Here is a 12500-nt window from a genome sequence, read left to right as displayed (position 1 = left end):
GATAATAACCTTCATTCTCAATACATGTCTACCTGACAGTGTATTGGAACTGAAAGGTGAATTTACATACTGATCAATGCTGGGAGTCAAAGGTATCATTTTAACGCCCCCAAATGAATAATATCAAATAAAAGCGTAGCAAATCTTCTTGCAACGATGGGATTTTTCACTCGCTGTGGTTGTTTAAAACAAGAAGATCTGCGACAACGACGTTTCGTCACCTAAAAATATAACTTTGCTCTAGCGTAAGTCTCTCGCGACTACTCAATCTCGTTCACGTCGTAAAATGGTGGTGAAGTATCCTAAAAATAAATTGGATACGAGCGGTTTCAGCGCAAAAACTGAGAATGAAAGATTAACATTTGTACAGTCACGTCGTCAAAAATACAAATGTGGTGATTTCACCTTGTCATGCAGAGTACCGCATAAATTTGTACTAAGATGCGTGCGCATGTACAGCACGAGTACTTTTCTTTCTTTGACCAATGATATTATTGTATTGTGGCGTTCTCGTTGCTGCAGCCGTTGTCGGCGCAAAGGAAGATCTACATTTAAGCTACTCCCGAAGAGGCTCACCTGTGAGTTCTGCTGATGGGTTTGAAGACTCTGTGCTACAAGAACTTGGTGACCGACCCACCACTGAAGAGGGCTTCGATTTCGAGTCTACACAAGCAAAAAAATTAACATAAATGGTTTAGAACCAATCTCTTAGGACACAGATGACAATGATGTAATGTTCAATTGCTGGTGGACGAACCAAAGGGAATAAGAACCTGGCCAAACGGGAAATGTTTGGGGTTTAAACAACATCAAACATTGTTTGGTGACCAACCATTTGGCCACCTTGTTTGGTGCTGTTTGATCCTGTTTGATAAAATTTGAAGGCCATCAAACATTCGATCAAACAACTTAACACTGAAACATTTCTTTTGTTCTCGTGCTTGATGGGTGAAGCTTTGTTCGTTTTGCCAGTCGTATCAAACATTTTTGGCGCGTGCATGCGTACCACGCTTGCTCAGCTGCTTGTATCCACGCGTCTTTTACGCGTCTTTTACGTATTTGTGACCCATAATTCTTTGCTTGTGTAGTTTAATCTGAGTGATCAAACATGTTTTAACCGTTCGTTGTTAAAACGTCAAACATTTCCCGTTTGTCCAAGTCCCTAACGAGAGATCTCTTGTTTTCGCCCACCAAGATGGCAGCGATGACGTAACATTAAGACCAACCATAAAATTTAGAGTGTCGTGTTTACAGAGCCAAAGCGACTACTTTGACAGAAGAAAACGGTCGGCGCATTGCGCTGCAAAAAGCTTACAATCAAAAGAACCAATAGACGGAATAAAGGAAGCAACAAGTAGTCGGCGAAAAGCGCGGGAAAACACAATCACAGACACCACCAATTAGCAAAAAAAGCCAACACAAGCAGTTGAACCCAAGGGTATGAAAACGTCAATTATCGAAAAGAACCAATCAAGCATCCACGCAGCCGACGTCTCGCGCGGGAAAAGATGTATGAGCCACGGTTTTTCTTCTGATTGGCTGAGAAATGATACGAATACTTCGACGAGTAGTCGAATATGGTCATGTGATAGAAGGCAGAGGCCGAGGTTCCTTTTTTGCGCTCAATCGGAAACTTCTCGAACAAATTGTGCCATCAATACCTTTTTGAAGTTCTTCAGAGATTAGAGATGTCAGTTTTTCAGCGAACAGCACTTTCTCTTGCTCCTTCCGCGACAACTGTTCATGTTGCTTTTGGATTTCTGAGGAATGAGGGAAAAGTGACAACATTGAAACCGTAATTTCTTTGAGCGCTGTTTCTATTTTCTAGAAATGTTACCACAAAAATAAAGTTGGTTGCCATTTTCGTTACCCTGTATATCTTCTAAAGAGAGCACTCAAGGAGTAAAGAGTGCGTAGTAGCTCATCAAAGGAAACCTTATCTCCCATACTTGACGTAGAAGTCAACCCCGGTTTCGCGACTAAATTTATTTACAGAACGCCTCCCTCGATTGTAAAAGCCAATTAAAAAAGAGCTATCTCAGCCTAAGGTGAAATATGATACTTTTCGCTAAAAAATCTGTTCCTATAAATAAATTTACTTGGGAAGGAGTTGACTCAAGTAATGGACCCTTCTCAAAAATGGCGGCCACGGATTTGAATGAGTTCAAATTGAACTGCATGAAAAACTGATACCAGAAATAGAAAACAATCCTTTACCTTTGGCAACCCTGCAAAGTTTCAGCGTATTAGGTGTTATATCAGCTGAGAAAATGTAAGTTGAAATTTGACAAATTTATATACCCCCAATTTAGTTACATATGTGGAACGTTTTGAAACCTTAATCTGAATCCTTTCATGATCATAATTTTTTTACACTCTTTACCTAGTTTGTTTGTTATTTGAGCGGTTTTCAATGTGTCGAAAGAAATTAGCTAATTGCTTTGGTTTTGCATTTACTTCACTCAGTGATTGGTTCAAAGTTCTCGCGCCACTTTTTCAACCAATCAGAAGTGAAACCCAAACCAATCGTGGCTCGCGCGTGCATATTTTTCCGCGCTTTGTGTCGGCTACGTGTAATTCGAGTTTTGATTGGTTTACTGGACTGTCTCCGTCCTTTTTGACTGGCCAAAGTAATTACTTTGGTTTTGGTTTTACGACACTCGATTGAAACTCGCTCTAAGTTGTCTTTGTTGTAGCAGGGGTGCTTGTAAGTGGGTTGCTTTGTATCTTTTTTTCTTTTAAGGGTTGGGTCGGGTAATTTACCTAGTAGGGGACCTTGTGTCCTATTGTAACATTACCTGCCCCTGGGCGAATTCGTTAAATGAACGTCTGTAAATTTTTCAATTTTCAACTTACATTTTCTCAGCTGATATTACACCTGATATGCCGAAACTGTACAGGGTCACTAAAGTAAAGATGCTCTTTATATTTCTGGTATTAACTTTTAATTTTAACTTATTTTTTTCGGCCGCCATTTTGGAGAAGGGTCTATTAATGGAAATAGAGATTCCCCTTGATGAGCTCCCGCAGTGCGTTATCTTTGAAATGACGTTGTTTGTTTCATACCCTGCATGACAGAGGTTTCCTTGATTCCCTCTCCAGCGAAAAGGAAAGAAAACCCAGCTCTGCACGGATCTCCTCGATGTTGTCACGCACGCGCGACGCGAGGTCAATGCAACGTCACTTCCACTTTTCTGCCATTGAGCAGGCGTTAAAATTCAAGCGGGTTATTACAGGTTTGAAACCGGTTAAGTGTTCGATTCTTCGTATAAAAATCTGAAAACCATCGAGGAGATCTGTGTAGAGAGGGAATGCCAAGCAGGGTAATCTTTGCCAAAGACAAAAACCAAAAACAAAAACACTAACCTCTTTTAAGTCGAGAATCTCCATCAGTGAACATTAAACGTTTTCCTTCTTGCCTTGAGGGATAAATCCTCCTTCCATACGTACTGTTGGAAAGTTTCGAAGATTGATGCAACAGACCTGTCATCAAAGGACACCCGTCAATAACTATCTGATACGTATCAAACACAGAAACACTTCACTTGGAACCCGTATCCATACCCTTAGTATTTACCCATACGCCATCACAGGTGGAAGGTGTGCCACAATGCAGGTGCTAAGCAGAAAACCCCCGAGGGATCAGTGTTTCCACTTGCGGCAACGTTATGATGAATCCGGTCCACACTGGCGAGAGGCGAGTGCTTTAAGCACTACGACATTCCCGTCCCCCGCGAGACTATAGGGAGCTTAAGCACGCGCGTTTTTCAGACGCGGACGGCAACCGGAAGAGAACATTTTTGCGTGTCAGGGCAGCGGAGTCTCCCAGATTTTTACACTAATCATTTCTAATGGGGAAAAGATACTTAGCAATGTAAATGTGGTTGTGTAAAGACAAGTTAAAAGGGAAAACAACTCACTTCCGGTTGCCGTCCGCGTCCCAAAAACCCGCGTGCTTAAGCTCCCTTATAACACGGGGTATCCCCAGTTGGTCTCCCATCCATGTATTAACCTCCTCCACCAGTACATCGAGGCAAACTGCTTTCTTGTAATGAACGAGGGTTAACAACTGAGCAGTCGAGATTGTGTCACTTGAAAGAAAGTATGGATTGAATCTCATCCCAGATCTCTCTCATGGGCCTTATTCGCGCGGAGGCCATATTGGCCATAGACAAACGATTCTGTACCCCGAGCCTCGAGTTGAAATGTTTGGGAACGAGTTTCGGTGGGACAACACAAAGGTTATCAATCCCTCGGGAGTCAATATAGTAGCCGTGTGATTGAGGCCCATGCCCAAGGGGGCTAGAAACATTACGTCTTATCTTACCGCTCCTGTCTTCCAAATCAGGACTCACGGGTTCCAAATGCGGTCCATTCATCTGAGTTCCACTCGAGACCGGTCGATGAGAAATACTTGAATTTGTTGGGGGTACGGTGAGATTTGGTAACGAAACTGAGGACTTGATAACGGACGAGGAAAATACTGGTGCCGAAGCGCAAACAGGCGCGGTCGCAGCAGCAGTGATGGGTGGTGGTGGAGGTCGAGGAAGATCCACTGATAAGCGGTTGCGAGATCGATTGCGGTATTCCAGTAATGACACCTGTATCAAATATGAACAGCACCGTGTAAAAACAAATGTTAAAGGGAAAGAGCCGACATCTGCGTGCTGAAATCCTCAACAAAAGTCGCAGCCTCCTGTGCACACATTCTTGTGACTCGTCACGCAATCTTTTCTCCGCGACAAAGTTGGGAGGATGAGACTGCGTGACAACCCAAAAGAATGTCTGCGGAGGAGGCTACAACAGTCTTTGACACGTACCATATGTAAAACAGTTCAGCATTTTATCAATGATTTATGCCACCTCAAGCTTTAAAGCAGTCTGAGTCCTCACTCTCGCCCCAGCCCAACCAAAAAGAAACTGAACTGTGTAACTTGCATAAATCAAATTTCCTTACCTTTTTCTTGCTCGGAGTCCCTGTCGAATCACTGTTTTGTGAAAACTGAAGCACAGGTTGGCCAGTGGCAGGAGCTGGGCCGCAACTGGTTACCACCGGCCACCCACCACCAGGAGAGACAGCTGGGCTTGTACTACTGCTGACGGGACAATTATTTACAAGACGGGGGTCGCTGGGTCTTCTTTGGGAAATCGCCGCGCTGCTTGTTGCTATGGTGACTGTCGAATTCAAGTAAGGGGGCTCCGCATTACCCAAAGAAGTGGAAGTGTCTATTCTTAGAAGTGATTCTTCCTTTGCTAAAAATTGTTCATTGTTTGTAAGTGGTTCCTCTCTGTGTGGTTGAAGGTTGTCAACGCTGTCGGCTAAAACAATCTGGACCTGCTGTTCCAGGGCGACTGGCGAACTTACAAAAAGAGGTTCAGGCTCTCGGTTGACTTGGCCTGGTGGCGACCGAGAGGATTGCGGAATTGCTTCATTTGATTCTGACGTTACGTTTTGAAACCTTTTTAAATGCCGCTTTTTTAGGGGCAGAGGATCTGTGGACGACATAAAATGATATTAAATGTACTTAATGATGTTTTATCATCATCATCATCAACAACAACCATTCCATTTAGCTCTGAGCTCTGTTCTTATGCTGACAGACATCCCAAGGAAGCGAGTCATAGAAAATGACCAAGGGTACTTAGAAATCAAGTATTTTTTCTCAAAATCCCGGCCGTTAATGATTTTAGGTTAGTTAGCATTATTATTATTATTATTATTATTATTATTATTATTATTATTATTATTATTATTATTATTATTATTATTATCATTATTATTCTTATCATCATCATCATCATCATTATTATTTCAGTCCTCCGAGTATATATGGAGCGTTTTAACTCACGTGACCAGTATACTGGATTACCGAAACAAAAGAAACAACAAAAAGTATTTTCATAAAAATAGAGTTCAATACCCGGAGGATTGGTTTGGAACACCAACATAGCCGTCTCCTCGCGGGAGAGGGAGAGAGAGAAAGAGGAAACAAAGCCCACAATGACACCGAGCTCGTGAATGGTACCTGGGACACAGGGGTAGAAGGTGAGAACTCTCAAGACCACGCAAACCCTGAAGTCAGCCAGATAAATTTTAAAAAACCCTGCTAAAATTTAAACGCAAATGCCAAAACCATCCCGACAGATGCTGAAATACAGTTGAAGAACCCGAATTCGATCCCTAGGCCCATTTCAAACGTCGTGCTACTGCCTTGCAGAACTAAATTCGTCACTCTTAGCATGACAGTAGCACGAGAAAACCTTAAATAACAATGAGCTTTCTGAGCCCGCGAGACTGAGCACCCCCAGCAAAACCATTGTTTAAACGAAAACCTGGTTCTGGTCATTGCTGTCTAAGGCCTTCCGTAAAACGACGTTTGAAAACCATGCTGCGCCACTGCCGTGTTGCACGACAGGATCACGACAAGATTACGACAAGATCACGACAAGATCACGACAAGATCAGTCGTGCTACACGGCAGCAGCCCGACTTGGTTTTAAACGCCGTGCTACTGCCGTGTAAACACATTACAATCAACTCCAGGTTCCACCATTTTGATTTACAGGAGAGCAGTTGTCGATTGAGTGTCGAAGGTAATTGGCGAATTCCTTTGGTTTATGATTACTTAACTCAGTGATTGGTTCAAAGTTCTCGCGCAACTTTTTCAACCAATCACAAGTGGAACCAAAACCAATCGTGGGTCGCGCGTGCACATTTTCCTGCACTTTGTGTCGGCTGCGTGTAATCACTTCGAGTTTTAATTGGCTTACCGGATTTTCTCCATCCTTTTTGATTGGCCAAAGTAATTACTTTGGTTTTGGTTTTACGACACTTGATTGAAATTAAACTCGCTCTAAAAGTCACCATGTTTGTTTTACCGCTAATTTTCAGAGAGCCTTCAAGTTGTGGCGTACCGTTACCATGGCAACAACTGGGACCTCAGACACCCTTAAAAAACTGCCTAACAATAGTATATTAATACCGGTTAAATATCAAAACGTTTCCCCACTAAAAGGATCGACAATATTGCAATCCTTTATCACTGGAAACCCACTGCTATCTGTGGAAAACCCTTTCCAGCCATCTTACCTATCACCTTCGGAAGACCGTGTCTCCTCAGTCTCGAAGGAATCGTCTTGCCATTGACAGGCGAATGCATGGCGTTGCCAACACTGATTCGAATACCATTCGGAGGACGCTCGTTTATCAGGTTCTGCCCACAAAGGTACTGAAATAGCCACCTCTGCGATAAAGAAACGAAAAAAAGTAGAGAGTTAAACGACACCACCATAAAGCAACGACAAAAAATATTCGTGCTGCACTCGCGGCGCGCAGTTCAACACATGTTTTGTGATACTCTGCCTAACAAGGTAAAATCACCAAATTTGAAATTTGAGGTTGTGACGACAACGTGAGCTTCAAATGTGAACTTTTCATTCTTTGTTGTACTACACAGTCTCCGTTCGAAATACTTTAGGAAACAAATGGTAGGAATTTCCTATTTAGTGCTTCAAACCCTCATGTTTCTCACTTCGTCTGTTAATACAATCTGAATTCTTTGATTGCACTCACGTAATAAGACTGCCATGTTGGTGCCAAAACAATTCTCGGTTTTCACATGACGTCACGACCGCCATGAGGGTGCCCTGAACAAAGAAAAGGCGGCCATGTTGGTGCCCCGACCAAATCCTCCGGGAATTTAACTCTATTATTATGCAAACGCTTCCTTTTGTTTTTGTTGAAAAACATGGCTGTTGATCACGTGAGTGAAAACCAGCAATACACCTTTTCCCAAAATAGCGGCCATTTTGGAAAAAGGTGCATAGAAAAATGGAGCTCAAGTTTTGCATAATAATAGAGTCAAATCCCCAAAAGACTTTTTCGCTATTGTTCTTTCCACCAACAGAGCCGCCGTGACGTCAGGTGCAATCAAAGAATTACAACTTCAGACCGCTTTGCGACCATAGTGTAATTCCAGTTTTTACTCTGAAACCGATCGTACCCGTTTTCAGGTTACTTCGCCCATATTGTACGAAGCGAACGAGATGAAAAAATCGTGAAAGACTTTTCATCCACATCGTAGATCTTGAAGTCTGAGCCACGTAGCGTACGCAACCCAACAGTGCTGTCAGCATTGGAACCTACGACCTCCGTGACACCGGACAATAGGGAGTTAAAGCAAAGACGACGGCTACGTCTACGGCTACGGCAACGCCACGAAGCAAGAATGTTATCGGTTAAAAAAGGAAAAATACTCGTGCTGCACGTGCAACACGAATTTCAGTGCATTTGTCTGCCGTACTTCACAAAACAATTACGTGAAATCACCAAATTTTAGGTTTTGAAGACAACGTGAGCATATAACAATGAAACAGTCATTTTCTGTTATGACTTTAAAACCGTTTGTACCCATTCAGTTACAGGATAGTTCGCCTGTATTGTACAAGGTGAACAAGACGGAATAATCGCGAAATACTTGCCACAGCGCTAATTTATACTTTGGACCGACGTTTTCGTTGCTGTAGCCGTCGTCTTTGCTTAAACTCCCTAATGTCGGAAATGTGCAAGCTCCAATATTGTTCGCCCTTGTCTGCAATTGCGAGCATTACAATGTTTATTACCTTCTTAAGAGACCCATACAACGGACTCGTCCGGGGGACCCTCTGACCGAACTTGACGGATGCCACAGGACTACCAGGTGCAGGTCCTGGGCTCGTCCTCTCTGTGGCAGAGCCGCTGTATCCACTGGCGACACTTTCAGCACTGGTGGGGGAGCCTAATACAAGCACAAAACATTAAGATCTAATGCTAAGTTCTGTTTCACAGCAGTTTAGAGTCTACCTCTCATTTCGCCTAAAGTTCTCGCCCACTCTTGGAGGTTCATCGACTCTTGTGGGGGGGTCCTAAAATTTCCATGAAAAATTTCCTTCCTCGTAGGATCTCCTTCAAAGCGTTCCCCTCCAGCTCACACTCGAGTCGACAAACACGCTAATCTCGTCCTCAGAACCCGTTTTTCTTTGGGTCAGCACCAAGAACACGGACTATGGCCAGATCCAAAGCAGGAAGTCCGCGAATCACGGACTTCCGACACGTCTACGCAGACTCACAAATTTGAAACAACAGTGGTTGTCAACGATTACAAATACAGACCTTCACTACGATTGCGCATAAATTGGAAATGGCTTAAGTCCGTGATCTTGCTGCTGACCAAAAGAAAAGCGGGCCCTGGGGACGAGATGCACGCACAATAACAAGTCTCTGTGGACCCATCCCTTCCCTCTACATATTTCTAAGAAATTCATTTGGTAGTCCACATATTTCTCAGTCACATATTGGTCTTCTCGCAAAAAGAAAGATTTCCACAAAATTAGACTAATTCCCAAAACAACTTTTTTTCTCTACTCCAACACCACCGTGTCGTGTTTAAAGCAAAGAGGTTCTACGTGGCCTCCGCCTTTCCAGAGAAAAGGAGGTTAGTTAACTGTTTATGAAGACTCCGCCCTGTTCCGTCAGTTGGCGGGGGGGGGGGGAGGAAGCGGGAATTTCGGTCTTATCAAACATGTTGATAAAGGTAAATTGCCATCGAGAGAAATATTTCGCCCTTCGTCAGGGCGAACTGCCTTCGTCAACCCTTAGCAAATTCGCTCTAACTACGGCTCACTAAACTCGCTTCTCTTTGAATGGCATCACGTTTTCGTTACCACAGGCGAGCAAACTATCAACATCCCACGTGAACGCTATTAAGCGTCTTGCATAAAAAAAAAAAAGAAGAAAAGAAATTGGTTTATCCTCTGACTGGTGGATCAAAAGAAAACCAATCAAATTGCGTGCATTAGAGCGGTTTTCAAATGAGTGTCCTAAAACCAAAACCAAAGTAATTACTTTGGCCAATCAAAAAGGAGGCAGACAATCCAGCAAACCAATCAAAACTGGAAGTAATTACACGTAGCCGTCTCAAAGCGCGGGAAAATGTGCTCGCGCGAGTCACGATTGGGTTTGGTTTCACTTCTGATTGGTTGAAAAAATGGCGCGAGAACGTTGAACCAATCACTGAGTGAAGTAAATGCAAAACCAAAGCAATTCGCTAATTACTTTCGACACTCAATTGAAAACCGCTCCAATGCAAAACCAAAGTAATTCGCTAATTACTATCGACACTGACACTCAATTGACAACCGCTCTATTACGCTCGCAGTTTAAATTAAGCATGTAAGCTGTGTGGAGGATAGCACAAACCTGCTGTCGATGGACACGAACTTGGCGTGTTTCTACCACTAACGGACGTATTAATCTCCAGCAAACAATCCGGGAGAGCCTTGGTCAAATCTTTTCTCAACTGGTTGGTGTCTGTTGTTGTGCTTGTACACACCGCGTCAGATCCCGAAACAGCATCACTACTATCGGGTAACTGGTCCTGCTCGGCCGTGCTGTTGGCCGTGCTGTTGGCCGTGCTATTGGCCGAGCTATTGGCCGAGCTATTGGCCGAGCTATTGGCCGTGCTATTGGCCGAGCTATTGGCCGTGCTATTGGCCGAGCTATTGGCCGTGCTATTGGCCGTGCTATTGGCCGAGCTATTGACCGTGATATTGGCCGAGCTATTTACTGTGCTCGATACCGGCTTGGTGTCGCTTTCGTCCCGTGAGGTGACTGGAGAGCCGGGTGTCGATGCTCCACTGTTATCAGCCGGTTCTGTCTTCACAGAAGGAACCACATCTCTGATAGGCGTTTCTTTGACTTCGTCCTCCAGGTCCTGAAAATTTAAATTGAAGAACACGTTAGCAACGAATTTACGAGACGAACTTCTGGACACTTAAATAAAGTTCCTTTCCTTTCTTTCCTTTCGGTCAAGAACAGTGTAATTAATTAACCTTTTGACACCCGAGAGTTATTAGTACGTAAATTCTCCTTACAATTTCAACGAAATGTCAGTCCGACAGGTATTGAGAATGAAGATTATTATCAGCTTAAGAGGTGTAATCTTGACATAACACCAAAGTCTCATGCCTACTCAACAAAGAAATCTACAGTACTAGTTAAGAGAATAAACGTTTCAATCTCGGAAAGAACGGGTTAATACACTATTTAGCGATGGAGACCCGCACGCCGCACTCAGAATAATAAAAATTTGGTTTATCAACGGAGTTGATAATGTAAATTGACCACCGTACAGAGATTCTAATAAACACGGGCTCCTGAAAGCAGTTCAACCTAGGATCTAATTTCCAAGACCCAGTGGTTCAAAACCCGATTACGATAATCCTGGATTATTGGAAACTTGAAACGTATCTTGTTTTCTGATCGAAAGAAGTTTCCACAAGATTTTTAACCTTCAACTTTCAGTCAGACGTTTGCTTTCCTTCAGTATAAAATTACGACGTTATCGTCTTTTGAAGGGCAAAATTCAAACCTGGGTTGGCATTTAATCGTGGATTAGTGTTAATCGGCTTTTCAACAACTGGGCCCAGATCGGTTTACTGGATACCAGTGATCTACTTAAAACTCGCGTTAGACCTTTTTGCAGATACGGCGGCCATTTTGATTTCCATTGTTTCGAAAGATATTATGGGATGCTCAGGGGACAAATTAATATGTACTTGCCACCTGGGCATCCCATAATAGAAATCAAAATGGCCGCCGTATCTGCAAAAAGTTCTATTGGCTTATGTTCAGCAGTCATGTAAGTTACACATATAGTGCCAACTGACGCAACTAATGTGATCAAATAGGAAAACCTTAAATAACAATGACCACAACCAGGTTTTCTGAGCCTTCGAGACTGAGCATCCCCAGCAAACCATTGTTTTAACGAAAACCGCTGGTCAGTAACGTGGTTCTGGTCATTGCTGTCTAAAATCTTCCGATCAAATAGGCACACTCTCGCTGCTGCTTTGCCACCAAGTCTGTGTGATAAAACGACCTACGATCAGCGCCAAAATGAGTTGACACATTGTGTATGTAAAGCAGTTTTCTGCGTAAAATAATTTCACTATTTGTACGACGCTACAAATTTTCCAAACAACCCACCCTCTCCCATTCGATGTTGCCTCTTCGTAGCAAAAATCGCAGGATTGTTTTTAGGGGGGAGGGGGAGAGGGGAAGGGAGGTTGGGTAGCCTAGCAAGGAAAAAAGAAATAGAAATGATCGAATAAGGAGTTGAGAAGGTCAATTTGTCAACAACTTTGTTCCCGATTGTAGCTCGATGCGTAGACAACCTGACCGGAGTTACGGAGGTCCCAGTCCTGCCTGGGACTCGGATTTTGCCCGTTGCCATGCAACTATGTCTTTTTGTCTGTGTCCGATAGTTTCCTCATCCACCTATTAGCGAATTGGATTGGAGTACGAGTTCCCATTTGCGAGCACACGCATTTCGAAAATTTTCGTTCTTTAAACGTGATGCGCGTGCCCAGTACAGATAACTCGTAATCGTGGCCGTTCTCGTACTCCAATCTCAAGCTCTCTATTCTCTGCTTTACTGATAGTTCCTTACCTGTTTACTGTC

At 43.3% G+C, this 12500-nt stretch overlaps 1 long non-coding RNA gene and 1 pseudogene across 1 annotated transcript in view; both read right to left on the bottom strand.

The window, feature by feature from the left end:
• The window catches only part of LOC138057061 (uncharacterized), a 366889-nt gene that overhangs the window by 327823 nt on the left and 26566 nt on the right, over nucleotides 1-12500 (bottom strand). The gene's annotated exons all lie outside the window — the stretch shown is intronic.
• LOC138057614 (uncharacterized) overlaps nucleotides 1-12500 on the bottom strand; it is a 17306-nt pseudogene that overhangs the window by 3028 nt on the left and 1778 nt on the right.

The sequence above is a fragment of the Montipora capricornis genome, chromosome 7 (genome assembly GCF_036669925.1).
Source record: "Montipora capricornis isolate CH-2021 chromosome 7, ASM3666992v2, whole genome shotgun sequence".
Taxonomy (NCBI): domain Eukaryota; kingdom Metazoa; phylum Cnidaria; class Anthozoa; order Scleractinia; family Acroporidae; genus Montipora; species Montipora capricornis.
Note: the sequence above shows the minus strand (reverse complement) of the source record. Positions and strands in the feature narration are given on the sequence as shown.